This window comes from Anguilla rostrata, chromosome 11 (assembly GCF_018555375.3).
Source record: "Anguilla rostrata isolate EN2019 chromosome 11, ASM1855537v3, whole genome shotgun sequence".
NCBI lineage: Eukaryota > Metazoa > Chordata > Actinopteri > Anguilliformes > Anguillidae > Anguilla > Anguilla rostrata.
The window spans coordinates 634,086-659,486 of record NC_057943.1 but is presented as its reverse complement, the minus strand read 5'-3'; the positions used below and the strand labels follow the sequence as shown (position 1 = coordinate 659,486).

The window sequence follows — 25,401 nt, the reverse complement described above, 5'->3', positions numbered from 1 at the left end:
CGACACGCTGATCTCAGCCCATCCCCCACCTATACACCTACTATGTAGGTAAATCCATTGCTAATGCAGATAAGGTAACAGCAATATTGTTCATAAAATTTCACCACCATGAAAAATAGTTATGATCGTGGAAACCCAACTGGCGAAAGCAAGAGCTAACGAGAGAAGAAACTGACTGGACAATCCTCGAAGGGGGTGTGGGGTGTGTATGTGCATGTGTGTGTGTGCGGTGCGTGTGTACATGCGTGTGTGTGCATGTGTGGTGCGTGTGTACGTGCATGTGTGTGTGCGTGCGTGCAGGTTTGTACTTGTGTAAACGTGTGTTTGTGCTTGTGTAAACGTATGTTTGTGTGAGTGTGTGTTGTACTTTGTAGTCTAAATGTGTGTATGTGTATTTGTGCTTGCGTGTGTGTGTGTGAGAGAGAGAGAGAGAGAGACAATCTCATGATATTTAAGGCGCTCTCCCTTTCGACCTAATTCCATATGGCATATCGGCTAAAGTCATGCGATGCACTTTTGGTGCCTGAATAAAGGCAGTTTATGTGGGCACATCATCCCCGGGTGTCAAATAACCTGCTTGGCGCGGGGAGGGAGGAGGGTGAGCGCGAGAACGGGACAGGGCAGAGCCGCAGCGGAGGGAGGAGCGTCGCGGCAGAGCTCCGGTAAGATGCGGCCAGGCATTTACACCTCGCGGTGAGCGCTGGAGCACGCACAGAACTACGCTCACCTAGCAAACATTTCGGACGGGGTAGGGTAGGAGTCGTTTAAATGAACAACTGCCCTCTTCAGAGCAAGTCCTTTAGGCTGCCGGTGGCGAAGTTGATCTTTCTCGTGTTATTATCCTACTTCACACTAGCAGGCTACATTCTAATTTACATTTCATCTTCCGCATTTCAGTCATAAGACCGGAAAAGTGGATGCAAGATTGACAACTGCTTTTGCTTAGTTAAACCGTAGTTCCTCATTTCTCTCGCCATTGGCTCCACTGTTTATTTGGAAGGCCGTACGTAATCAGTGGCAGCACCGCCGGGACCTGATCCAGCCGCCGGATCGATGTAATGAGGGTCAAGGATAAAGGAACGGGTTAAAATTGACTTTACCCTTGACTGTGCTACACACATCTACGGCGATGGCACCGGGGAGCAACCGGAGCGTCTGAAAGTGTGCACTAAACGGTCAGTAAAATTGTCGTATTTCTAAAATGTTGTTTTAATGGGTTTTCTTATCGCCGTGTTTGCTGGAGTGGGTTCACTGTTTGGCCGCTCGAGCGCTGCTGCATTAACACGGCTAATTCTACACCGGCATTGGGGAAGATGCTAAACTAGATTTCAGCTTCACCGGCGTATTTGGATAAAAACAAACGTGCTTAACGCCTAACAAGACAAACAGAGGTGCTTAATTTGAGCATGTGTAGCGTATTTAACACGATGTAAATCGGATTCACGTAAACAAGGTAAGGATGGATTTGTGTGTGTAGGTTTTCCCCTTTCGCAGGAACAGGTGTATCTGGTCGCTATGGCTAGCTAACATAGCTGGCTAACTGGTTTGGATTCAAGCGAAATCCTTTCGGTTAGCTCTTGAACTTAGTTTTTTAGACACAATTAAAAAATATATTATAGCTTGTTAGTTACATTGATAGTGGTCTAGACATTCCAGCGCTTGGTTTTTAAACATATTATTATTTCCAGCGAATGGATAAAGGCCTTTTAAGGCCCTACATTGCGTTATTCCGCAGGGTTTGGCTAACGTTAGCTGCTGTGATCTGTAATCGGTAAACGGCTGTCCATGCTGGTTTTACAGTACACAGGATTCACGCATTGCTAACTAGTCGCATTTGTGCTGGAGGCTACTGAACTCCCTCTTTGCTGGGTTTATAGCTTTGACCAGCAGCCGGTGCTCGCTTTGTAATTTATCAACCAGCTCTAGAGACTGGCGGTAGCCACAGGTAGGCTACCGTGCATATTTTTTCGGCTCTTCTGTCGACTCATAATGTTAGCCTACTATTTTGATGGGGTTGTAATATTAGAGGGCACTTTTGAACGTCGTAAGTAGTTATCTAATATTTAATGCATTTAATGTGTAACAGCGGACCTTTTGTATTGAACATAGACCCCTTTCCAGGGTGACCTCGGCTTTGAATGCAACGTTAATTTGGAGCGTCAGCTGCACATCTCTCTTCATAGGACAATTATATCTCCGTAAACATTTATCATTTTATGTCCCCGACATGTGTTGGGCATTTTAATAATGCTGCGAGTCAGCTGGAAAGTTACGAGCGTTAGGACGGTCCACGACATTTCGCTTGCCTGCAAACAACCTTGCAGGAAATATTTGTGTTAAAGGAGGGGGGAGAACCGTCCGTCAGCACACGGTTGGCAGCAAGAAGATGGATTCATTTAAAACGATTTTGTTTGTAAACTGACACGAGAAATCCGTAATTATTAACTAACTTGGTAATGTTAAATGCTTTCTCTCCATCCACGAAGTTGAGGCTAAATCCGAACATTTTTATTCGGCGTTGATTTTGATGTGACGGCTGCGCCTCGCCCGGCTTCCGAGCCTCCAGTTCTCCCTAGAGAATAAAACTCCCCCATTTTACGGTCTTCCTCCCGAACCATCCCGATGCCTACATTTGAGAATAATCTCGCCAGCCAGATGGATTGTTTTGATTTAAATATTCACCACATTGTACAATAGGCTGTGTACAATAGGCTGTGTAACGTTTTGCAGGCGACCGTAAAGTGATGCCACTGCAGTGTACTGTATAAGAACAGACATGTTCTGACCCGCTCCCTTTGCGTCGCAATCCCATAGGCGCGTTTATGGGCTGCATGGACACTTTTTAACCGGATTCTACTGGTGACTAATGGCTGTGTCCGGAAATATAATCCACGACTAATTAATGAAACAACATCGCGTGGGTACGCCGATGCAAATCTTTGGGACGCACTTCACAATATATAATGTTTGGTGTTTCCACGAAGCATGAAACCTCTCCTGTCAAAGGGGGAGAAATCCTACTGACTCAGTAATTCCTATGAGGTATTTCCCCATGTCATTATAAACTTTAAAATAAGGCAAGTTTGGGCTAAAACGCTGAGCTGACGACCCTATTTGGTGGATTTACTCGATGCAGAAATGGTTGTGAGAGCAGTTGTGAGCGTATGGATTCGGAACAGTGGCGGTCACCACGCAGACTTTGGTTAGATGCCATTTTCGCGGAGGTTTGCGCAACTGAAAGTGGACTTTTGCTGTAGTGAGGAGAGGCACGTGCGCAAGTGGAGCTCTATGTGTGGCGGCCGTGAGGTTAGTTTACTGGCATAAACTCACACTCTAAACTCTAACTAAATTCCAAGTGATTGGGCCACGGCACGGTTCATGTGGGGCATATTTGTCCAAACTAAATTTGAATTCACACTTTAATAACCAATAACTACACTCAATCAAGGTATTTTATCACATTTGCGGTATGAATTTTGTAATTTTTTTTGTTTTGTTTTATCTTGACTGAGTGGAAGCGCAACATCTCAGCTTTGCAGATTGTGGTTGATTGTATCGTGTAGATTCATTTGAATCCCACTGAAGATAATTTGCCATTTTATAATGAACGAATAGAGCCTTGACTCAATGAAAAGTGAATACCGAAAAGTGAAATCCATAATTTGTGATCACGCAGGAATGTAAGATTACGGTGTTGGCTGAAGACGTGATCAATGCTCATTTGCTCTCTGCTCCGTGACTGTCCTCGCGGAATGCGCTATCACCATTGTAGATGATAATGATTTTTTTCCACAAATGTAAGAGAAACTCATTCATTTATATAAATTGATCTATGGCTGTCACTTTGAACCAAAAATTAAATTCGAACGTGTTCCCTAAAAAAAAAAAAAAAAAAAAAAAAAATCTAATTTGTGGTTGGAATATGTGCGAATATGTAAACGGCCACAAAATGAATAGCCTGCAAACGTCATGTGATGCCGTTCTACTTATGTCCGCTAGAGGGCAACGACAATCCTGGTTCGTAGAGAAGATTGGTATGCACAGATCTCTTTTTTTGAACAATAAACGGACTGCTCTCAAATTCAGTACCATATATTATTGGGCTGTGACTTATATGACGCACTAGAAACTGGATAAGGGCTGCAAGCTTTAGTTTGAATGGTCTGCGTTTGACTGTGGAGGTTCACTGCCTTACCTAGCATTAGCTGTGGTGCTGGCCTTCCACCTGCACTAGTTAAGTTAACCACCTATGTTGCTGTTTATTTATTTGTTGTTTGTTTATTTTATTTAATGTATGAAGTCCATCTTGCCTGCTGTAGTTTTCCCATGTAGTAGAGATTAGAGAGAACAGCTCTTAAATATGCCGGTCATTTATCAACCACCAGCGGACAAACACTGGGTGCATAAAAACTGTTTCTTTTCCACACAGGTGGAGAAGTCCTAAGTTTCAGCCTTAATGAGTTCTAGTGTCTTCCAGGTAGGATTTGTGATACACTGTAGGAATAAACTGAAACAGTGAAGTAATCTGCGGGACAAATAGATGTTAGGTGTTGCCCTGGACAACAAAACAAACAAATTAAAAGCGGTACTTCAGTCCACGGCTTAAGACCTTCATTATAACTTTGCCTGGGCTTTCACGCGTCTTTCACAGTCTGTGACAGCGTCACAACTCCACCTGGAAATAAAATCTCACACACGAGTGAGTATCCACACGTGATTCAGTACATTCATTATACTTACGCAGATTTTAAACAATATCGCACTGGGGGTTGTGCTGTTTTACTGTATATAAGCACGGCTGTGATTCAGACTGATATCACACTGGAGGTTGTGCTGTTTTACTGTATATAAACACGGCTGTGATTCAGACTGTGATATCACACTGGAGGTTGTGCTGTTTTACTGTATATAAGCACGGCTGTGATTCAGACTGATATCACACTGGAGGTTGTGCTGTTTTACTGTATATCAGCACGGCTGTGATATCACACTGGGAGTTGTGCTGTTTTACTGTATATCAGCACGGCTGTGATATCACACTGGGGGTTGTGCTGTTTTACTGTATATCAGCACGGCTGTGATTCAGACTGATATCACACTGGAGGTTGTGCTGTTTTACTGTATATCAGAACGGCTGTGATTCAGACTGATATCACACTGGAGGTTGTGCTGTTTTACTGTATATCAGCACGGCTGTGATTGGGTCATAGGCCCACAGCCGCAGGCTGGGTAATCTCAGCCCAGCTGATATACAGTCAGCCTATTACAGCACGACCGGGAGTGTGGAACTGCTTTTTATAAAACAATTTTCGAAATGAGGCTATTTATCAAGTAATTAATTTGAGCCAATAATTTGAGACAGTAGGTTATGATTTTATCGTTTATTCGACTCTGCCAACAAAAATGATTCTGTCGTTTGTGTGTTTAAGAAAAACTTTTTGTTGTTGTCCCATTACATTTACATTTCAGGCATTTAGCAGATGCTCCTGTCTTGAGAAACTTACACAACTTTCTCATTTTTCACTTGGCAAACGCATTGATAGATCTGGTTATTTTACTGGAGCTATTCAGGTTCAGCACCTTGCGTACTCGCAAGAAGTGGAATCACTTCGCATTAGTACGGCCCACCCTGCTTACCCCCCCTGACCGTTACCCCACCCTGCTGCCCCGCTCCCTGACCATTACCCCACCCTGCTGCCCAGCTCCCTGACCATTACCCCACCCTGACCGTTACCCCACCCTGCTGCCTGCTCCTGACCATACCCACCTGACCGTTACCCCACCTGACCTTACCCCCTGCTGCCCAGCTCCCTGACCGTTACCCCACCCTGACCATTACCCCACCCTGACCATTACCCCACCCTGCTGCCCAGCTCCCTGACGATTACCCCACCCTGACCGTTACCCCAGCCTGCTGCCCAGCTCATTGACCATTACCCCAGCCTGCTGCCCAACTCCCTGACCATTACCACACCCTGCTGCCCAACTCCCTGACCATTACCCCACCCTGCTGCCCAGCTCCCTGACCATTACCCCACCCTGCTGCCCAACTCCCTGACCATTACCCCACCCTGCTGCCCAACTCCCTCACCATTACCCCACCCTGCTGCCCAGCTCCCTGACCATTACCCCACCCTGCTGCCCAGCCCCTGACCATTACCCCACCTGCTGCCCAGCTCCCTGACCATTACCCCACCCTGACCAATACCATCCCAGCCTGCTGCCCAACTCCCTGACCATTACCCCACCCTGCTGCCCAACTCCCTGACCATTACCCCACCCTGCTGCACAGAATCAGAGACTACCTGTCCTGTAGTGATTACATGTGTGAGTACAGCAGAAACATTTCTACTGAAATAGAAATATATCGCTACAATGGGAGTTGCATTACTCATTTACTGGTGTATTTTGTCTGTGTGTGTTAAACAGTAATTAATCTGATCATGTGATATGGGTGTTCTGAGGCTGAAGTCCACAGCCAGCTGCTCCCAAGCTGACCACCCCTCCCCCCCAATCATCGTGAGGCTGAAGTTTTAAAGCCGATTCTGTCCCATGTGAATGTAATGCAGAGTGTGTGGGCTCGGTTTGTATCTGCTCCCGGTTCGGCCTGGTCCCGGTTCGGCCTGGTCCCGGTTCGGCCTGGTCCCGGTTTGGCCTGGTTCTGGTTCGGCCTGCTCCCGGTTCGGCCTGCTCCCGGTTCGGCCTGCTCCCGGTTCGGCCTGCTCCCGGTTCGGCCTGGTTCTGGTTCGGCCTGCTCCCGGTTCAGCCTGGTCCCGGTTCGGGCCTGGTTCCAGTTTTGCCTGGTTCCGGGTTCGACTGGTTCCAGTTTGGCCTGGTTCCTGTTCGGCCTGGTTCCGGTTCAGCCTGGTCTCGGTTTGGCCTGATCCCGGTTTGGCCTGGTCCCGGTTCGGCCTGGTTCCGGTTCAGCCTCGTCCTGGTTTGGCCTGGTTCCGGTTCGGCCTGGTCCCGGTTCGGCCTGGTTCCGGTTCGGCCTGGTTCCGGTTCAGCCTCGTCCTGGTTTGGCCTGGTTCCGGTTCGGCCTGGTCCCGGTTCGGCCTGGTTCCGGTTCGGTTCGGTAACATGGCACCGTGTGAGGTGGTGTAATTATCCGGTCTTTTTTCCGATCTGCCTGTGTGAGTTTGTTCAGCCCCTCTCCAGTGTGGGGTGAGGTCTGGGCTGTCAGCTCATAATGTGTGTAATAAATGACCACAGAAACGCACAGGGATTTAAATGGGCTTCTGCCTGGAAAAGCACCTGAACAGCGGGCCTGAAACATGTCACTGCTGAAAGCTTTTTTTATTTTCTTTTTTTTAAAGACCCTCACTAATGGGCATTTATTTTTTTTAAAAACCCTCAGTAATTAGCGTTTATTTAAAGAAGACCCGTACTAATTAGCATTTATTTAAAAGGCCTCTTAATGATTGGCGTTTATTTAAAGAGACCCTCACTAATTAGCATTTATTTAGCAAGACCCTCGCTCATTAGTGTTACATTAGAGACCCTCACTAATTAGCATTTCTTTGAAAAGACCCTCACGCATTAGCATTAAAAAAAAAAAAAACAGAATTTTACAGACTCCTTTTATAAATTGACTTTACCAGGCCTCCTGTTGGATCATGCACAGGCTCACTGGGCATGCCCAGATCAGACGGGCTTACTGAGCATGCTCAGATCATACATGCTCACGGAGCATGCCCAGATCATACACGGGCTCACTGGGCATGCCCATATCAGAAGGGCTGAGTGAGCATGCCCACCTTTGACCTGTAGATGTTTTGAGAACTTAAGAAGATGAAACGACAGGAAATGGGGTAGCTGCGGTTTTTTTTCTGTGTTCTTGCTGAAGATGTTTTTGCTGTCTCTCTCTCTCATTCCCCCTCTCTCATTCTCTCTCTCTTGCTCTTGCGGGTTTAGTGCCGTGTGTGTGTGTGTGTGTGTGAGAGATCAGTGCAGTGTGTGTGTGTGTGTGAGATCAGTGCAGTGTGTGTGTGTGAGATCAGTGCAGTGTGTGTGTGTGTGTGTGTGAGATCTGTGTGTGTGTGTGTGTGTGAGAGATCAGTGCAGTGTGTGTGTGAGAGATCAGTGCAGTGTGTGTGTGTGTGAGATCAGTGCAGTGTGTGTGTGAGATCAGTGCAGTGTGTGTGAGAGAGATCAGTGCAGTGTGTGTGTGTGTGTGTGTATGTGAGAGATCAGTGTGTAATTGAATGTCACCTCTAATCTGTGCGCTGAGGTTAGATCAGTGTAAATACTACTGGTCTTGCCGTGTTTCTGTCTTATCGATCTGTGGGTGTGGCTCCTGCAGCAGGCCTCATGGTGTTGAGAGGGCGGGGCTTTGAGCTCTGCTATGAAAATAAAGTGCATTTATTAAAGGTCACAGTTCTGGGGCGGCCGCTGGGGAATATTTTCCTCTAACATTGAACAAAATGGAGGACATAAAACCAAAATCAGTGTGTGCATGTGTGCGTGCGTGCGCGCGTGCGCGTGTGCGTGCGTGCATGTATGCATGCGTGTGTGTGCATGTAGTGTGTGGTAGTATGTGCTGTGTATGTATGTATGTAGTGGTAGTGTAGTGTGTGTTGTGTGGTGTATGTAGTGTGTGTGTGTTGTGTAGTGTGTGTGTGTGTGTGTGTTATGTGTGTAGTGTGTGTGTGTGTGGTGTGTGTGTGGTGTGTGCATGTGTGTGTGCGTGTGTGTGTGTGTGTAGTGTGCATGTTAGTGTGTATGTGTGGTGTGTGTATGTAGTGTGATGGTGTGGTGTGTATGTGTGTGTTGTAGTTGGTGTGTAGGTGTGTGTAGTGTGTGTGTGTATGTATGTAGTGTGTGTGTGTGTATATGTGTGGTGTAGGTGTGTGTGGTGTGTGCAGTGTATGTGTGTGTGTGTGTGTGGTGTGTGTGTAGTGTGTGTGTGTGTGTGTGTATGTAGTGTAGGTGTATGTGTAGGTGTGTGTGTGTGTATGTAGTGTGTGTGTGTGTGTGTGTGTAGTGTGTGTGTGTGTAGTGTGTGTGTGTGTATGTATGTGTGTGTGTGTGTAGTGTTGTGGGTGTATTAGTGTGTGTGTGTAGTGTGTAATGTGTGTATGTAGTGTGTGTGTGTGTATGTAGTGTATGTATTGTGTATGTGTGTGTGTGTGTGTGTGTATGTAGTTTGTGTGTGTTTGTATATAGTGTGTGTGTCGCATGTGTGTTTGTAGTGTGTGTATGTGTGTGTGTAGTGTGTGTGTGTTTTGTAGTGTGTGTGTGTGATGTAGTGTGTGTAGTGTGTGTGTGTGTGTGTGTTAGTGTGTGTGTGTGTGTGTGTGTGTTGTAGTGTTTGTGTGTGTGTGTGTTAGGTGTGTATGTGTGTGTGTTGTGTATGTGTGTGTGTGTGTGTAGTGTGCTGTGTTGCAGTGTGTGTGTAGTGTGTGTGTATGTGTGTGTGTGTGTGTGTGTGTGTGGTGTGTGTGTGTGTGGTAGTGTGTAGTGTGTGTGTGTGTGTGTGTGGTGTGTGTGTGTGTGTTGTAGTGTGTGTGTGTGTATGTAGTGTGTGTGTGTGTGTAGTGTGTGTGTAGTAGTGTGTGTAGTGTGTGTGTAGTGTGTGTGTTGTGTAGTGTGTGTGTGTATGTAGTGTGTGTGTAGGTGTGTGTATGTAGTGTGTGTATGTAGTGTATGTGTAGGTGTGTGTGTATGTAGTGTGCGTGTGTATGCAGTGTGTGTGTAGGTGTGTGTATGCAGTGTGTGTGTGTGTGTATGTAGTGTGTGTGTGTGTAGTGTGTGTGTGTGTGTATGTAGTGTGTGTGTGTGTGTGTGTGTGTGTTCAGTTCAGCCTCGTTAAATTGCCGCTAAATCCCGCCGCTGCTGAGCGGACACTTCCGCCAACATGGCGCCACACCTCGTAAACCCCCAACATCACCGCTTGATCTCATTCATTCTGTTTCCTGTGAGATACTGAGCGTTTTATGGGCTCCAGATCCTTTACACTTCATTGGGAGTTGAGGTGTGAGCAGTAGCCTTAATGGAATTAAGTTAACGAGTTAATTAGTGTTAATGAAGGACATGTTCTAACTACATGTTCTCAAAACTAAATCATTTGCTTTGGAAATGACCATATAAAAACTCCCATGACAGAAAGCTTTACAATCAAAATGAGTGAATTGTGTGAAAGAAGCAGTTCCTCATTTCCCAAAAAAAAGAAAAGAAAAAAAAGAGTTTCCAGACTGCAATGCTGTGAATTTGGCTGTACCCATCCTGCACTGGGACCCCTCCTGACAGACAGACAGACAGTTACTTTAGACATGACACAGGGACTTTACATTCAACGCACAGGGACTTAACATTACACGTTAGGCCTGTCAACAAAATATTTGTTTGAATATCTTAGAAACCTTTGTTATTTAGGTAGAACTTAATATTGAGAATTCAGATCTCAGCTTTAGGCCCTGCTCAATCTCGTCCATGAATGCAGCTCTGCTTCAGAGCTCGCGTGCGGTGGGTGGTTCTCTAACGTAACGTCCAATCGCGTCACAGAAAGGAAAACAAACAGGCCAATGGCAGCGCTTAAGGGCCATTAGGCCGGGCCATGGCCCGTTACATCCCTGGGACAGTCTTTACTTTTATTCATCACCAGGCCCTTGCTCAGTTTCATTAGTAAGATCATTTCCCTGTTGCATGAGCTGCACTGAGTATAGACCTACTGCTGCATAATTTATAACTAAAAAACATTATATTTTGAACAATGTTGTCCGTGTCCTATTGTAATACACCCTTGTGGATGATAACACTTAGGCCTATGTTAGAGTGTCACTGTGTATTTTACATATTGTACCATACAATATCCATTTTTATGCAAATTCAAATACATTCAAATTCATAACACCAGACCGTTAAATTCAAACTAAATTTGATGGTGATGTTGCCAGCCTCATTAGAGGCACAGAGATTTACAGTAAACGCACAGATTTACTGTAGAGGCACAGGTTTACAGTAGAGGCAGAGATTTACAGTAGAGGCACAGGTTTACAGTAGAGGGACAGAGATTTACAGTAGAGGCTCAGAGATTTACAGTAGAGGCTCAGAGATTTACAGTAGAGGCTCAGAGATTTACAGTAGAGGCTCAGAGATTTACAGTAGAGGCACAGAGATTTACAGTAGAGGCACAGGTTTACGGTAGAGGCACAGAGATTTACAGTAAACTTACAGAGATTTACAATAGAGGCAGGATGCAGAGAGAGGTTGGTCAGTTTCGCCCTGTAGTTTCTGCTTTTTACAGGGCTGGGGACCTGGGGACACCCCCTCTCTTCTGCGTGAGTTGTGGTAATTCTTCATTACTGTGTGTTCCGCTGATAGACTGACAGACATGATCTCTAGCAGTTTAGGCGTTTCCCTGGCAAAACCTTAGCCAATAAGAATGCAGGTCCTGTCCTGTTCCCCAGGACTACAGGAGAGTCATCATATTCTGTCAATCACTCGCATCAACCAATCACATCAATAGAGCTATAAGACATCATGGCTCTGCCCCTCTTGGAGTTCAGGAAGCAGAACTACAGCCCCGCCTTGCTGCTACGCATGCACACCAACATCCTGTGTGCCCCTGGGACCATGTACCTGGATCCTGGGGGGAACTTGGGGGACATAAGTTATTTCCCCCAGTGTTATCATGTTGTACTGGTTGATACTGTCAGTGTCCCCGCTCATTAAATCCTAAAGAAAATGTCTTGTTTTTGTCCCCTACGCCGCTGAAGGCAGATCTGCGTCTCTGCCTGGGACGTGCGCTCTCATGCTTCATCGTATGTGAAATGAACACGCCTGTAACAGCCTGTAGGAAATGGAATCCATATTTCTCTCCCAGGCAGCGTACGGCTGTGCTGAAGGACGCTGCTGAGATTGACCTGTGCTGTTAAAAATAGTGGCTTTGTGAGCGATGGCTTTTATTTTGCCCGTTACTGTAGCTCTTGTTGAGAGAGTCAGTGGAGAACAGGCTGGCCTTCAGTAACTGTGTGAAGCTGTGGGCCTGTGCGTCAGTAACTGTGTGAAGCTGTGGGCCTGTGCGTCAGTAACTGTGTGAAGCTGTGGGCCTGTACGTCAGTAACTGTGCTTGTGCGTCAGTAACTGTCCCGTCCTGTAGGCCTGTGTGTCAGTAACTGTGTGAAGCTGTGGGCCTGTGCGTCTGTAACTGTGTGAAGCTGTGGGCCTGTGCGTCTGTAACTGTGTGAAGCTGTGCGCCTGTGCGTCAGTAACTGTGCCTGTGTGTCAGTAACTGTGTGAAGCTGTGGGCCTGTGTGTCAGTAACTGTCCCGTCCTGTGGGCCTGTGTGTCAGTAACTGTGTGAAGCTGTGGGCCTGTGCGTCAGTAACTGTGCCGTCCTGTGGGCCTGTGTGTCAGTAACTGTACTGTCCTGTGGGAACTGGGCCTCTGGTTTTTATGAAGTAAGCCCTGTGGTGATGTTTAAATCTCCGCAGGTGGGTTTATGATGTTGTGTGTTTGCATGTTTGTACACCTGTGGGTTTTTGTGTGAGTGCGTGTATGTAAGTGTGTGTGAGTGAGCATCTGCGCATGTGTGTGTGTGTGTGTGTGTGTGTGTGTGTGTGTGCATTAACGCTCGTGTGTGCTTTTTGAAAGCTGTTGCATTGATGCCTCTGAGGGTAAATCTCTGTGCTGACGGGGGTGAGTCACTGTGCTTTATAAAGCTTACAGTGTGGCCCCCGGCGGGGGTGGGAGAGGAGGGGTGGGGGGGGACCCTGACTCACACTCCCATCTGCATGCAAACCTGGGGGTGTCAGGCTGGGGAGCACAACCCCCTTAATCAGTGCCCTGCAGAGTTTTAAAAAGAGCCGGGTTTCTAATTTTAGTGAAGTGTGTTCATTGTGTACAGAATATGTGCGGGCGGGGGGTGGGGTAATTATATTCTCCTCTCACCCCCCCCCCCCCCCCGTTTTCCTGCACCGCAGTGATGTAATTACACTGTCTTTAGTACAGGAAGCAAGCCTCTGTTTGAGGAAATCAGTGTGACCCATGGGGGGGCGGGGGCACTCCCCAGTGAGACTGACGTGACTGACGCATCTGAAACGAAGTGTTTTTTGAGGGGTGTTCAGTCTGCCCCTTTGCTCTGTTCTGACTGGGGGAGAGCTGAGAGAGTGAGGGATGGAGAGTGAGGGATTTTGATGGAGGGATGGAGAGTGAGGAATGGAGATGGAGGGATGAGACGGAGCGATGGAGATGGAGGGATGGAGAATGGGAGATGGAGATGGAGGAATGGAGAGTGGGGGATGGAGATGGAGGAATGGAAATGGAGGAATGGAGAGTGGGGGATGGAGATGGAGGAATGGAGATTGGGGATGGAGAGTGGGGATGGAGATGGAGGGATGGAGAGTGGGGGATGGAGAGTGGGAGATGGAGGAATGGAGAGTGGGGGATGGAGTCGGAGGGATGAAGATGGAGGGATGGAGAGTGGGGGATATAGATGGAGGGATGGAGAGTGGGGGATGGAGTCGGAGGGATGGAGATGGAGGGATGGAGAGTGGGGGATGGAGATGGAGGGATGGAGAGTGGGGGATGGAGTTGGAAGGATGGAAACAAAGGGATGGAGAGTGGGAGATGGAGAAGGAGGGATGGAGATGGAGGGATCTCCGTGGAGACGGGGCGCTGGTCACACAGACACTCGGCGGTTATATGTGTTTATATGCACATTTCAGAGCTGAGCCCCGCGGTGCTGTGTACCCCAGCGCTGAGAGAGAGCCCTGAATGTGCTGAGCGTTAGCGCTGAGAGAGAGAGCCCTGAATGTGCTGAGCGTTAGTGCTGAGAGAGAGAGAGAGCCCTGAATGTGCTGAGCGTTAGCGCTGAGAGAGAGAGCCCTGAATGTGCTGAGCGTTAGTGCTGAGAGAGAGAGAGAGCCCTGAATGTGCTGAGCGTTAGCGCTGAGAGAAAGCCTGAAGTGCTGAGCGTTAGTGCTGAGAGAGAGAGAGAGCCCTGAATGTGCTGAGCGTTAGCGCTGAGAGAGAGAGCCCTGAATGTGCTGAGCGTTAGCGCTGAGAGAGAGAGCCCTGAATGTGCTGAGCGTTAGCGCTGAGAGAGAGAGCCCTGAGTGGGCTGAGCGTTAGGCTGTTGTCTGTCGCTGGCTGATCTCAGACTGCCAGTGCCGTCTGGGGTGTCTGCTGTGATTGGCTCACAGACTGCACATCATGAGATCCATGAACCCGGAGTCTCCCCCCCCCCCCCCCCCCAATCATCTTAACAGTGATGGGAACAGTACTGCTTATCTGTAGCAGCTGCCTGTTTATCCCAAATGAGGGCGAGGTTATGTGGGAAATAACCTGTATTTGCTGTAAAGACACCTGTAGAGTGTCCTGAAACTTTAGCGTAGCTTTCAGCAGCTGCTTCCTCTTCATTTACACATTTGCATCTCATTGAGCAGCTACACCTCTGGACTTTGCATTCTCTAATTAACTTCTAATTGGAAAAGAAATTGGTTTGAAAGTTAAAGTGCAGATCTGTGATCTCTCTGTCAGAATCAGGATGGCTTGAAGCTGCCCGACCTCTCGGGTGTAATTAAAGTAATTGAAAGTGCGACGCTTGGAGGTAATGCTGCCATATTCAATAAAAAGTGAAAGAGAAGGCTGCTGTAGCGCTTCTGTGTGGTGATTTCTGCTAGCGCTGGCTATTTCTGCATAGTGCTGGCTAATGCGCACTAGTGCTGGCTAACAGTGGCTTGTGCTGAGTAACTTGTCAGTGCTGGCTAATCCTGGCTAGCACTGACGGTGGCTAATGCTGGTCAGTGCTGGCTAATCCTGGCTAGCACTGACGGTAGCTAATGCTGGCTAGCACTGACAGTGGCTAATGCTGGTCAGTGCTGGCTAATCCTGGCTAGCACTGATGGTGGCTAATGCTGGCTAATGTTGTACAAGCTGGTTGGGTTATTGTATGAGTTGGTTGGGTTATTGTACAAGCTGGTGGGTTATTGTACGAGCTGGTTGAGTTATTGTATGAGCTGGTTGAGTTATTGTACAAGCTGGTTGGGTTATTGTATGAGCTGGTTGGGTTATTGTATGAGCTCGTTTTGTTATTGTATGAGCCTGTTGGGTCATTGTATGAGCTGGTTGGGTTCTAGTATGATCTGGTTGGGTTTTTGTATGAGCTAGTTGGGTTATATTGTGAGCTGGTTGGGTTCTAGTATGAGCTGGTTGGGTTATAGTATGAGCTGGTTGGGTTATAGTGTGAGCTGGTTGGGTTATAGTGTGAGCTGGTTGGGTTATTGTATGAGCTGGTTGGGTTATTGTATGAGCTCGTTTTGTTATTGTATGAGCCTGTTGGGTCATTGTATGAGCTGGTTGGGTTCTAGTATGATCTGGTTGGGTTTTTGTATGAGCTAGTTGGGTTATATTGTGAGCTGGTTGGGTTCTAGTATGAGCTGGTTGGGTTATAGTATGAGCTGGTTGGGTTATAGTGTGAGCTGGTTGGGTTATAGTGTGAGCTGGTTGGGTTATAGTGTGAGCTAGTTGGGTTCTAGTATGAGCTGGTTGGGTTCTAGTATGAGCTGGTTGGGTTATATTATAATGACTCTTCTTTTTTACTTCAGACTGGAGAGCAGCTGGCTGAGGATGGAGCTTCTGCTCTGCTGAGGAACCTGAACAGAGAGAGCGCGAGAGAGAGAGAGAGAGCAGGAGGAAGAGGACGAGGACGAGGAGGGACTAACACTGACCCAGGATCCTTGGCGGGAGAGGTGCATGCTGGTCCTGCGGCGCGTGTCCTGAGAGGGAGAGTGCGCGATGGCGGCGGACCGGCGGAGAGGGAGTGCGGGGGGGCGGGGCGGGGCCGTTGTGCTGCTGCTGGGGCTGCTGGCGGCCACGGTGGGGGTGCGGGGGGGGCGGGCGGAGGGGGGGGCACTGCTGGAGGCCTCCATGCACTCTTCCATGCTTACGGACGTCCAGGAGGCGGCGGCTCTGATGGGGACGGCCCCGCCCGTCGGTATCCCAGACTCCTCGGCGGTGGTGGGTCAGGTGTTCCAGCTGAAGGTGCCGATGGAGACACCCACCGGCGGCAGCACGCTGAAGGTGAGTGACAGGTGTGGGCGTGGCCTGCGAGTGTGGGTGAGTGGGCGTGGCCTGCAGGTGTGGGTAAGTGGGCGTGGCCTGCAGGTGTGGGTAAGTGGGCGTGGCCTGCAGGTGTGGGTGAGTGGGCCTGGCCTGTGGAGCTCAGTGCTGTGTGGAGGTGTGTAGCGCTCTCCGTCACCCCCCTTAAGATCTCCCCCCCCCTTTTGTTTGGTACCCCAGCAGTAGGAGTCCGGACGCACTCCCCGATCTGAGTGGAGCTGTGGGTGTGAATGTGAGTTGATGGGAAGCATTTAAAGCTCAGTCCCATCTCCCTCCCGGACAGCCCTGTCCCTGCTCAGGCCTTCATTAATTAACTGTGATTGAGCTGTTAATTGGCTATTGATTCATGGTTTGAAGTATCAGTGTGTATCAGCTTTTGGGAAACATTCACCTCATTCCAGTTAGCTACGCTGAAGGTGATTAGTCAGGATTGATTCATTGTTCAGTTAATTGTTACACAGTGTAGAACAGGGTGTGTGTGTGCATGCGTGCTTGCATCTGTTTGTGTGTCCATGTCCGTGCGTGTATGTGTGTGTGTGTGTGTGTGTGATCAGCACAGCCGCAGTGTGTGTTTAGCAGAGTCTTATGTCCCCTCCGTCCTGAGGTTTTGTTCCCTGCCACTGGAGGGAACATATTGTTCTTCTGGATTTTTTTATAGGACAGGGGCATGCTGGTAAATGTAGTTCTCATCTCTAAAGTAAGTGTCCTGCCTGTAGATGTCCAGTGAGCTGCTCTGTAGTTCTGTGTCACACTGTCAGGAGCTCTCTACTCTTCCTGTATTTCAGCCTTCTCTTTGTCTTCATTACTTACCTTTCTGTCTGTGCTGCTGCCTTTAGCTGTGCGATTTACAGCAGGTGGACACAGGCGGTCGGTTCTGGGAGTGTATGATGTCGCTGCTCATGTTTATGAGGTCATACACGCTCTGCCTTGAAGGGGGAAATGGGGGGTGGTCTGGTTTTGGATTCCTGTTTTAATAAGAATAATAAGAATCTCAGTGGCAGTTCTGCTTGGTGAAATATGAGTATGAGAGAGATTAAATTCAGCATTCGCTGCGACTGCTTGACCACAGGATTGGGCTGCGTGCACGTGTGAGCGAGCGAGGGAGAGAGAGGATAAACAGGAAGGGAGGGGGCACAGACAGGAGAGAGCGGGAGGGAGGGGGAGAGAGGAGTGTGTCTGCTGTTCTGTGTGCCTAACAGCAGTGATGTCACCATAGCAGGGGTCCTTCAGAAGGGAAGAGGTGTGAGAATGCCGCTCAGCAGTGGTCCTGATGCGGTTGCCCTGGCGTTAGAAGCATCATAGCCTACTGCTAGTTTCAAGAAGAAAGCGCAGATGAAGAAGAAAGAAGAGAACTAGGGGTGGTGGGGGTTTGGGTTGGGTGCTTTGATTTGGGGGATGGGGGTTTGGGTTGAGTTAGGCGGTGGGGGGTTTGGATTGGGCAGTTGGGGGTGTGAACTGCGGGGGGTTTGGGGGGGGGGGGGTAGCGGCAGACCCCAGCAGTACGTTCCTCATGTTAAGCAGTTAATGATCTATCAAGGGAATGTTTGTGCTAAATTATTAATTGGCCAGGAATGAATTATTAAAGGCAAAATGAACATCTCGTGCTGATTGCACTGGGAAGCTGAGGACGCGGCTGTTTTCGCTGCTTTTGCTCATGTGGTGGGATGCACTAAATCCTGCCCAAGGTACACTGTCATACGGAGCCCCAGTGACTCTGTTTCTCCACTCTGTTCCACTGGCTGAAAGGCTCTATATCCACTGGAGCTGCTGTCTCCTCCTCACTCACAGTATCCCCATCACCACCACCTCACTCACAGTGTCCCCATCACCACCACCTCACTCACAGTGTCCCCATCACCACCACCTCCTCACAGTGTTCCCATCACCACCTCCTCACTCACAGTGTCCCCATCACCACCTCCTCACTCACAGTATCCCCATCACCACCACCTCCTCACAGTGTCCCCATCACCACCTCCTCACTCACAGTATCCCCATCACCACCACCTCCTCACTGTGTCCCCATCACCACCACCTCCCCGCTCAGTGTCCCTTTAATCCACAGGGTATTTTGTTGTATTTTAGCAGTGACCGATGATGAACACAGTAACTTTATACCAGCACACTCGATTCAGTGAGTCTACTGGTTACTGTAGTTTAGTGTACTGGTTTACTCAGTATGTTGTTGTGATGGATGATGTTGCTTATATTAGATAAACTATATGTGTTTAGTTTTATGAAGGATATGTATATTATAAATAAATGTGTATTACAAACTGAAGTGTATGGGCTATAAGCAATAGGCTATATGGCACCGAGCCTTACAACACAGAACACAAAAGAAAACAAACATCCACAGGCATTCAAGTCCTTATCGATCGTGGAGTGGCAGGTGGCGTTGATGTGTTGCTAGGCAATGGTTTTGAGTAGTGAGGGGTGACGCTGGGTCATTGTTGTGGGAAGATTATGGTCAGAAGGGGAGGGGGATGATGCTCAGATGGGACGGCTGGTGACGCTGCTGCCACACCCGGAGACGGTCGCTAAGCTGTCACACCCGGAGACGGTCGCTAAGCTGCGCTCCGCGCGTCAGAGAGGTGGGAACGGAGGGAGTGTGATGCGTGTCTGCACATGTGCAGAGCCAGAGGGACAGCATGTTCAGCTAAGCCACTGGGCACAGTGTTCAACTACACCACAGGACACGGTGTTCAGCTACGCCACAGGACATGGTGTTCAGCTAAGCCAAAGGACACTGTGTTCAGTGTAACAGACGGTGTTCAGTGCTGCGTTTTGTGAGACAGTGTTTAGACCAGTATTACCTGACCTTAATATGAAAATAATCACTATCGGTACCAAGCTATCGGTAAGTCACCCCACATAGTTCTTATTTGAGCAAATATAGTTTATTCCAAGCTTGCCTGGTGCGTATAATAGTAATCTTGCGTGGTAATAAACGTGTGAAAAAGGAATGACAGAAAACGTTTTAAGTTTGGTTTTTGTTTAGCGAAGGGGAAGAGCTAATCTTGCATGGCAGGCCTTGTTTTTGTCCTTTGTCATGGTTTAAATTTTTCTTCCTTCATCAAACACGTTGATGCGCTTTCACTTGGGTTATACGTGCTGGATATTTTCTCTAGCGATCCAGGTTAAGTGCCTTGTTCAAGGCTATAATGGCAGTGCCCCACTTGAAACTCAAACCTGCAACCTAGCGGATTCTGGTTCTGTTCCCCACCCGGTATGCCCCTGTTAGTGTCTGATTCCTCACTGGCATCAGGATTTCACGCGTGTTGTATGTTCCGTCTACACGGGGTGTGGAATGTTTAAGCCCTGCATGTGACGTGACACGTGCTTTGTTTACGGTCGTTACTGTGACGATGAGTGCCACTGGATCTGAACGTCCTGTAGATCATGTGAGACTCTACTGTTCTTATGAAATGCAGCTCTGTGTGTACATATACATATCCTGATCTGGGTTAAACGCCTTTTCCCACTGTTTTTAATTTAGTGCTTCTGTGTGATGTGGTTTAGTTGTTCTTTGTGAGTTCTGTGTGTGGTGTAGGGGTTCTGTATGAGTTGCAGCTGTGGTGTAAGAGTCCTGTATGAGTTCTGTGTGATGTGGTTTAGTTCTGTGTGAGTTGTGTGTGTGGTGTAGGGGTTCTGTTTGAGTTGTGTATGCTGTGGGGTAGGGGTCCTGTGTGAGTTGTGTTTGCTGTGGGGTAGGGGTCCTGTATGAGTTGTGTATGCTGTGGGGTAGGGGTCCTGTGTGAGTTGTGTTTGCTGTGGGGTAGGGGTCCTGTATGAGTTGTGTATGCTGTGGGGTATGAGTTGTGTATGCTGTGGTATAGGGGTCCTATGTGAGTTGTGTATGCTGTGGGGTATGAGTTGTGTATGCTGTGGTATAGGGGTCCTGTATGAGTTGTGGTATGCTGTGGGGTATGAGTTGTGTATGCTGTGGTATAGGGGTCCTGTATGAGTTGTGTATGCTGTGGGGTATGAGTTGTGTATGCTGTGGTATAGGGGTCCTGTGTGAGTTGTGTATGCTGTGGGGTAGGGGTCCTGTGTGAGTTGTGTATGCTGTGGGGTATGAGTTGTGTATGCTGTGGTATAGGGGTCCTGTGTGAGTTGTGTATGCTGTGGGGTATGAGTTGTGTATGCTGTGGTATAGGGGTCCTGTGTGAGTTGTGTATGCTGTGGTGTAGGGGTCCTGTGTGAGTTGTGTTTGCTGTGGGGTAGTGGTTCTGCTGACCCGGTGCTTGTTCCTTGTGCAGGTGACTGAAGCAGGAAAGGCCTCTCTGCCCTCCTGGCTGCACTGGGACCCTGTGAGTGGGGTCCTGCAGGGGCTCCCTCTAGAGGCCGACCGGGGGAACCACTACATCTCCGTCTCTGTTGCCGATGGCGATGGGTCCCGGGTGCCCCCCAGCCCCGACGTGTTCTCCATCGAGGTGCACCCCGAGGAGCACGCGGACGGCCCCGCCCCCTCTGCAGAGGCCCCGCCCTTCTGGTGCAGCGGGGAGGAGCCGGTGACGGTGCTGACGGTGATCCTGGACGCGGACCTGACCAAGCTGAGCGCGCTGCAGCGCGTGGAGCTAATGCGACGCATGCAGCGCTTCTCCGCCGTCCCACTGCAGCGCATGCGCCTCCAGCCCGTTGTCAACAACCGCCTCTTCGACATGTCCGCCTTCATGGCCGGCCCCGGCAACGCCAAGAAGGTGGTGGAGACCGGGGCGCTGCTGTCCTGGCGGCTGGGGTGCGCGCTGGAGCCGGGCCAGGTGCCCGACCTCAGCGGGGTGCAGCGTCCCGCCAAGGAGGGTGCCATGTCGGCCGTGCTGGGCCACCCCGTGGTGGGCTGGCACATCGCCAACAAGAAGCCCCACGCCGCCAAGCGGGCACGCCGGCAGCTGTACAACACCCCCACCCCGCTGCCCTCCCTGCTCCCGCCCAGCGCCCACCCTGAGCCCCCCCTGCGCATCGTGCCCACCCCCACCTCGCCCCACATCGCGCCCAGCACCGAGCACACCGCCCCCCTCGCGCGCGAGCCTATCCCGCTGCCCATGAAGCCCACCATCCGCCTGCCGGCCCCTGTGGCCCACACCCCCACGCTGGGCCCCCCCCAGCCCACGCGCGTGCTGGACTCCACCCGCACCCCCCCCGTCCAGCCCACCGCCACCCGCCCGTCTAGTGGAGGCCACCGCCTCCCCGACCCCCCCCTCCACCACCCGCAGGCCCAAAACCAGCCCCACCAAGAAGCCCCGCAAGCCCAAGACCTCCACCCCGCCTCCCCCCGCGAGCCGGGAGCCCAAAAGCACCACCCCCCGACCGCCCAAGCGCACGGCCACGCCCCCGGTCCCGGGTCAGAACCAGAAGCCCGACCTGCGCAACCCCATCGACCAGGTGAGCGTGTGGGTGGGCAGCTACTTCGAGGTGAAGATCCCGTCCGACACCTTCTACGACCGGGAGGACGGGCCCACGGACCACCTGCGCCTGACTCTGCGGCTGAAGCAGGGCGGGGAGGGGGAGGGGGAGGGGGGCGCGGGCGGGGACGCGGGCGCGGGCGCGGGCGGGGCGGAGGGGTCCTGGATCCAGTTTAACAGCAGCAGCCAGCTGCTGTTCGGCCTGCCGGAGCCAGGGCATGAGGGCACGCACGAGTGCTTCCTGCAGGCCACGGACAAGGGCGGGCGCAGCGCCAGCGACGCCTTCGAGGTGCGCGTCCGCCGCCACCCCTCCGCCGACCACGCCCCCGTGCTGTTCGCTGCCCGTTTCCAGGGCGACCCGCAGACCGTCACCGCCAACGTGCAGCGGAAGATCGCGCTGGTGAAGAAGCTGGCGCTGGCGCTGGGGGACCGGAACTGCAGCGCCCTGTCGCTACGCAACATCAGCCGCGGCTCCATCCTGGTGGAGTGGACCAATAGCAGCCTGCCGGCCAGCCCCTGCCCCCGGGAGCAGGCCCTGAGCCTGAGCCGCCGCCTGGCCGAGCCCAGTGGCCGGCCCACTGCCGCCTTCGCCAACGCCATGGAGCCCGACTTCCACCCCATCGACGTGCGCGTGAGCGGCGCCGGGAGCTGCCGCAGCTTCTCCTTCGTCCCGCCGGCCGACCTGGCCCCCCCGCCCCCGCCGCCGCCCCCCACGCCCTCGGCCGCGCCCGGCCGCCAGAGCGCCGACGACGTGTACCTGCACACGGTCATCCCCGCCGTGGTGGTGGCGGCCATCTTGCTGATCGCGGGCGTCATCGCCATGATCTGCTATCGCAAGAAGAGGCGGGGCAAGCTGACGGTGGAGGACCAGGCCACCTTCATCAAGAAGGGCGTGCCCATCATCTTCGCCGACGAGCTGGACGACCCCAAAGCGCCCCCCTCCTCCAGCGTGCCCCTCATCCTGCAGGAGGAGAAGCCCCCCCTGCCCCCGCCCGAGTACCCCAACGCCGCCAGCCCAGAGACCACGCCCCTCAACCAGGGGCTGCTGGGGGAGTACTCCGGGCTGCGGGACGAGGACCCCAATGCGCCCCCCTACCAGCCCCCCCCGCCCTTTCTCACCCCGCTGGAGGGGAAGGGCTCGCGCCCCAAGAACATGACCCCCTACAGGTCCCCCCCCCCGTACGTGCCCCCATAATGCACTGGGCTTCCCGGGACTGAGCCGTAGTGGGGCGATGGGGGGTTGGGAGTGGCGGGGGCGTTGGGGGTTTGGGGGGTACCTGGTGACCCCTGACTGTGGAACTGTTGATCGGGTCTCCCCTGGTGATCGGGAGATGAACACCCCCACGCTTTTAGGTTTTCTGTTTTTGGGTTGGGTGGGAGGGGGTTTGGTTTTTTATTTTATTTTATTTTCTGTCTTTTTTATTTTCTTATGTCTCAAGACTTGCCTAACAGTACTCTTTCTGTCTTCTTAACTTCTTTGAAATGAATTGAAAAAGAACTGAAATTAGAGACATGCAAGCACACACACACTACACGCACACACACACACACACACGCACCACACTACACGCACACACTCTCGGAGGCAGATTTGTGATTAGAGTTAATTGGACCCCTTGTTGGCAAAGCTGTGATATTGTAACCATAGTGATTAACACTTTTCATATTTTAAAAATCCGTATTCACGTTGAGCAGAAACGCAAGCAGCCTGAAAAATCCAAGTCAAACTGAATTAAAAAAAAAATAAATAAAGAAAGAGAGAAATCCCCGGGATTGTAATGCTCTGAGTCGCGTGAACGCTGCCATGGGAAGAGAGGTTTGTTTTCAGGCATGTTTCAGGAACGTGTGGAATGGCCAGTGCTTGACTGGTATACTTGTTTTTTTGTTGGGTGGGGGGGGGTGGGTGGGTGTCTTTGTTGTCATGGTATTGTTTGAGCTTCCTGAGCCTTCAGTTCTGTTTGTGACGAACAGAGCAGGAGTCCTCAGTGTGGTCCGCCCTCTGCTGTCTTCATTCTGCCGTTCAGTATTGAGCGCACGACTCACCGTCTTGCACAGGCGTGTTGAGTCTACCATGCGTGTGTTGAGTCTTGCACGCGCGTGTTGAGTCTTGCAGCGTGTTGAGTCTTGCACGCGCGTGTTGAGTCTTGAACACGCATGTGTCTGTGAGAAATGGAAGCCCATGTCAGTTTTTTAACTTTTTAAAATTAGGAACTGTATTCTAATCTCAGTTTACCAAAAATAATTTTGAGAAAAAAGTGTGTATAAAATGATCGATTTTGAGTGATTTAGGAGAGAAATGTAGATTTTAAAGTGGATACTGAATGGTCTCAGATGTGTGTAATGTGCTCGGTGCTTGGCACTCGGTGTGAGAGTGTGTGATGTGTGTGATGTGTTGCGGTGTGAGAGAGTGTGTGATGTGTTGGGTTTGAGAGAGTGTGTGATGTGTTCAGTGTGAGAGAGTGTGTGATGTGTGTGGTGTGTTCAGTGTGAGAGAGTGTGAGAGTGTGTGTGATGTGTTCAGTTTGAGAGAGTGTGTGATGTGTTGGGTTTGAGAGAGTGTATAATGTGTGTGATGTGTTGGGTTTGAGAGAGTGTAGATATCTCTAGAGGGCCAAGCGGCTGATTTGCTCTCAGAAAATCCGGCATGGAGCATGACCTGGAGCTGCAGCTTAATGATGAACAGTGTTGAATCCTCAGCTTCAGATTTTTAACTGCCTCGTTTGGACTGGGTTGATTAAAGACGTGGATGAACATGTGGTGACCAGGTCGTAAATGCGTGAGTGTGTGTGTGGCACTGTAGCTCTGTCATCAGCGTCTTCATCCTCATCAGCTTCATCATGCTCATGAGCTCGTTGTGTTTCCTCCTTGCCCTGCTTCTGCTTGAGATGGGGCCTGGAGGAGCCCGGCTGTCTGTCTGTCTGTCTGTCTGTTTGTCTGGCTGGCTGTCTGTCTCCGCTGGATTTTTTACTCATATTACATTACAGGCATTTGGCAGATGCTCTTATCCAGAGCGATGTACAGCAGTGTATAATATTCTGGCTGAAGAAGTGTGGGAAGGGTTTCACAGGTTGTGAGAGCTGGTCCCACCCTCTGTGGGCGTGTCTGACCCTGGTCATGTGACTTATCCATTTTAATCAGAATTCTTACTTAGCCTTTTGGTTTTATGGGCCAATCATTTCCGCCTTATATGCGTGTCTCCCAGTGCTGCTGCTGCCGCTGCCTGGAAAGGGGAGGGTTTATTTCACTGGAGTGATTCTGTAGGCAGGGAGGGGTCGGAGCAAGGAGGAGCATAAGTCGAGTAAGTCGTTAAAACTGGAATATGGAAGAAAAAAGTATTTTTTTATATGTGAATATTTTGTATAAATGAATGATCTCTTTCCCTACAGCGCCCCCCCCCCCCCAAAAGAAAAACCTTAATTACTGCGCACACACAGACACACACACGCACAGACACAGGGACAGTTTGTGAGCATGCTCAGTAGGAGCTGAGTTTGTGCTCTAAGGGGGGGGGGATCATTGAGCCCTCCTGGTGGGAATTACTGAGGGTGCCCCCCACCCCCAGCCCTCAGAAAACAAAATGAAAGCTGGTGCTCTGTCCCAGCACGGCAGTGGGGGGAGGGGGAGGGGAGGGGAGGGGGGGGGTGGGGGTGGGGGTGGGGGGTTTGTTTAATCCTGAGGGTCTGACCAATTGTTTGTTGCTATGGCAAATAAAATGAGTGCATAAACGGTAAAAGGGGTGGCGATTAAAATGATTAGCAGTGAAGATCTTTTCTTTCTTTTTTTTTTTGTCTTGTTACTGGGTTTAATGGCATTGTTTTATTTATGCCACTAGGCACTGTATGTCCGAATCTTGTATTAAAAACACGTTTTCACCAATTACAGCTGCACCCTTCCCTTCTGTTATGGGTGTAATGTGGGGGGGGTGGGGGTGGGG

General features: G+C 50.3%; 1 pseudogene; it reads left to right on the top strand.

Moving 5' to 3' along the window:
- The first annotated feature begins 668 nt into the window (after positions 1 to 668).
- LOC135235137 (dystroglycan 1-like) lies at positions 669 to 25,343 on the top strand (annotated as a pseudogene).
- The last annotated feature ends 58 nt before the right edge of the window (positions 25,344 to 25,401 follow it).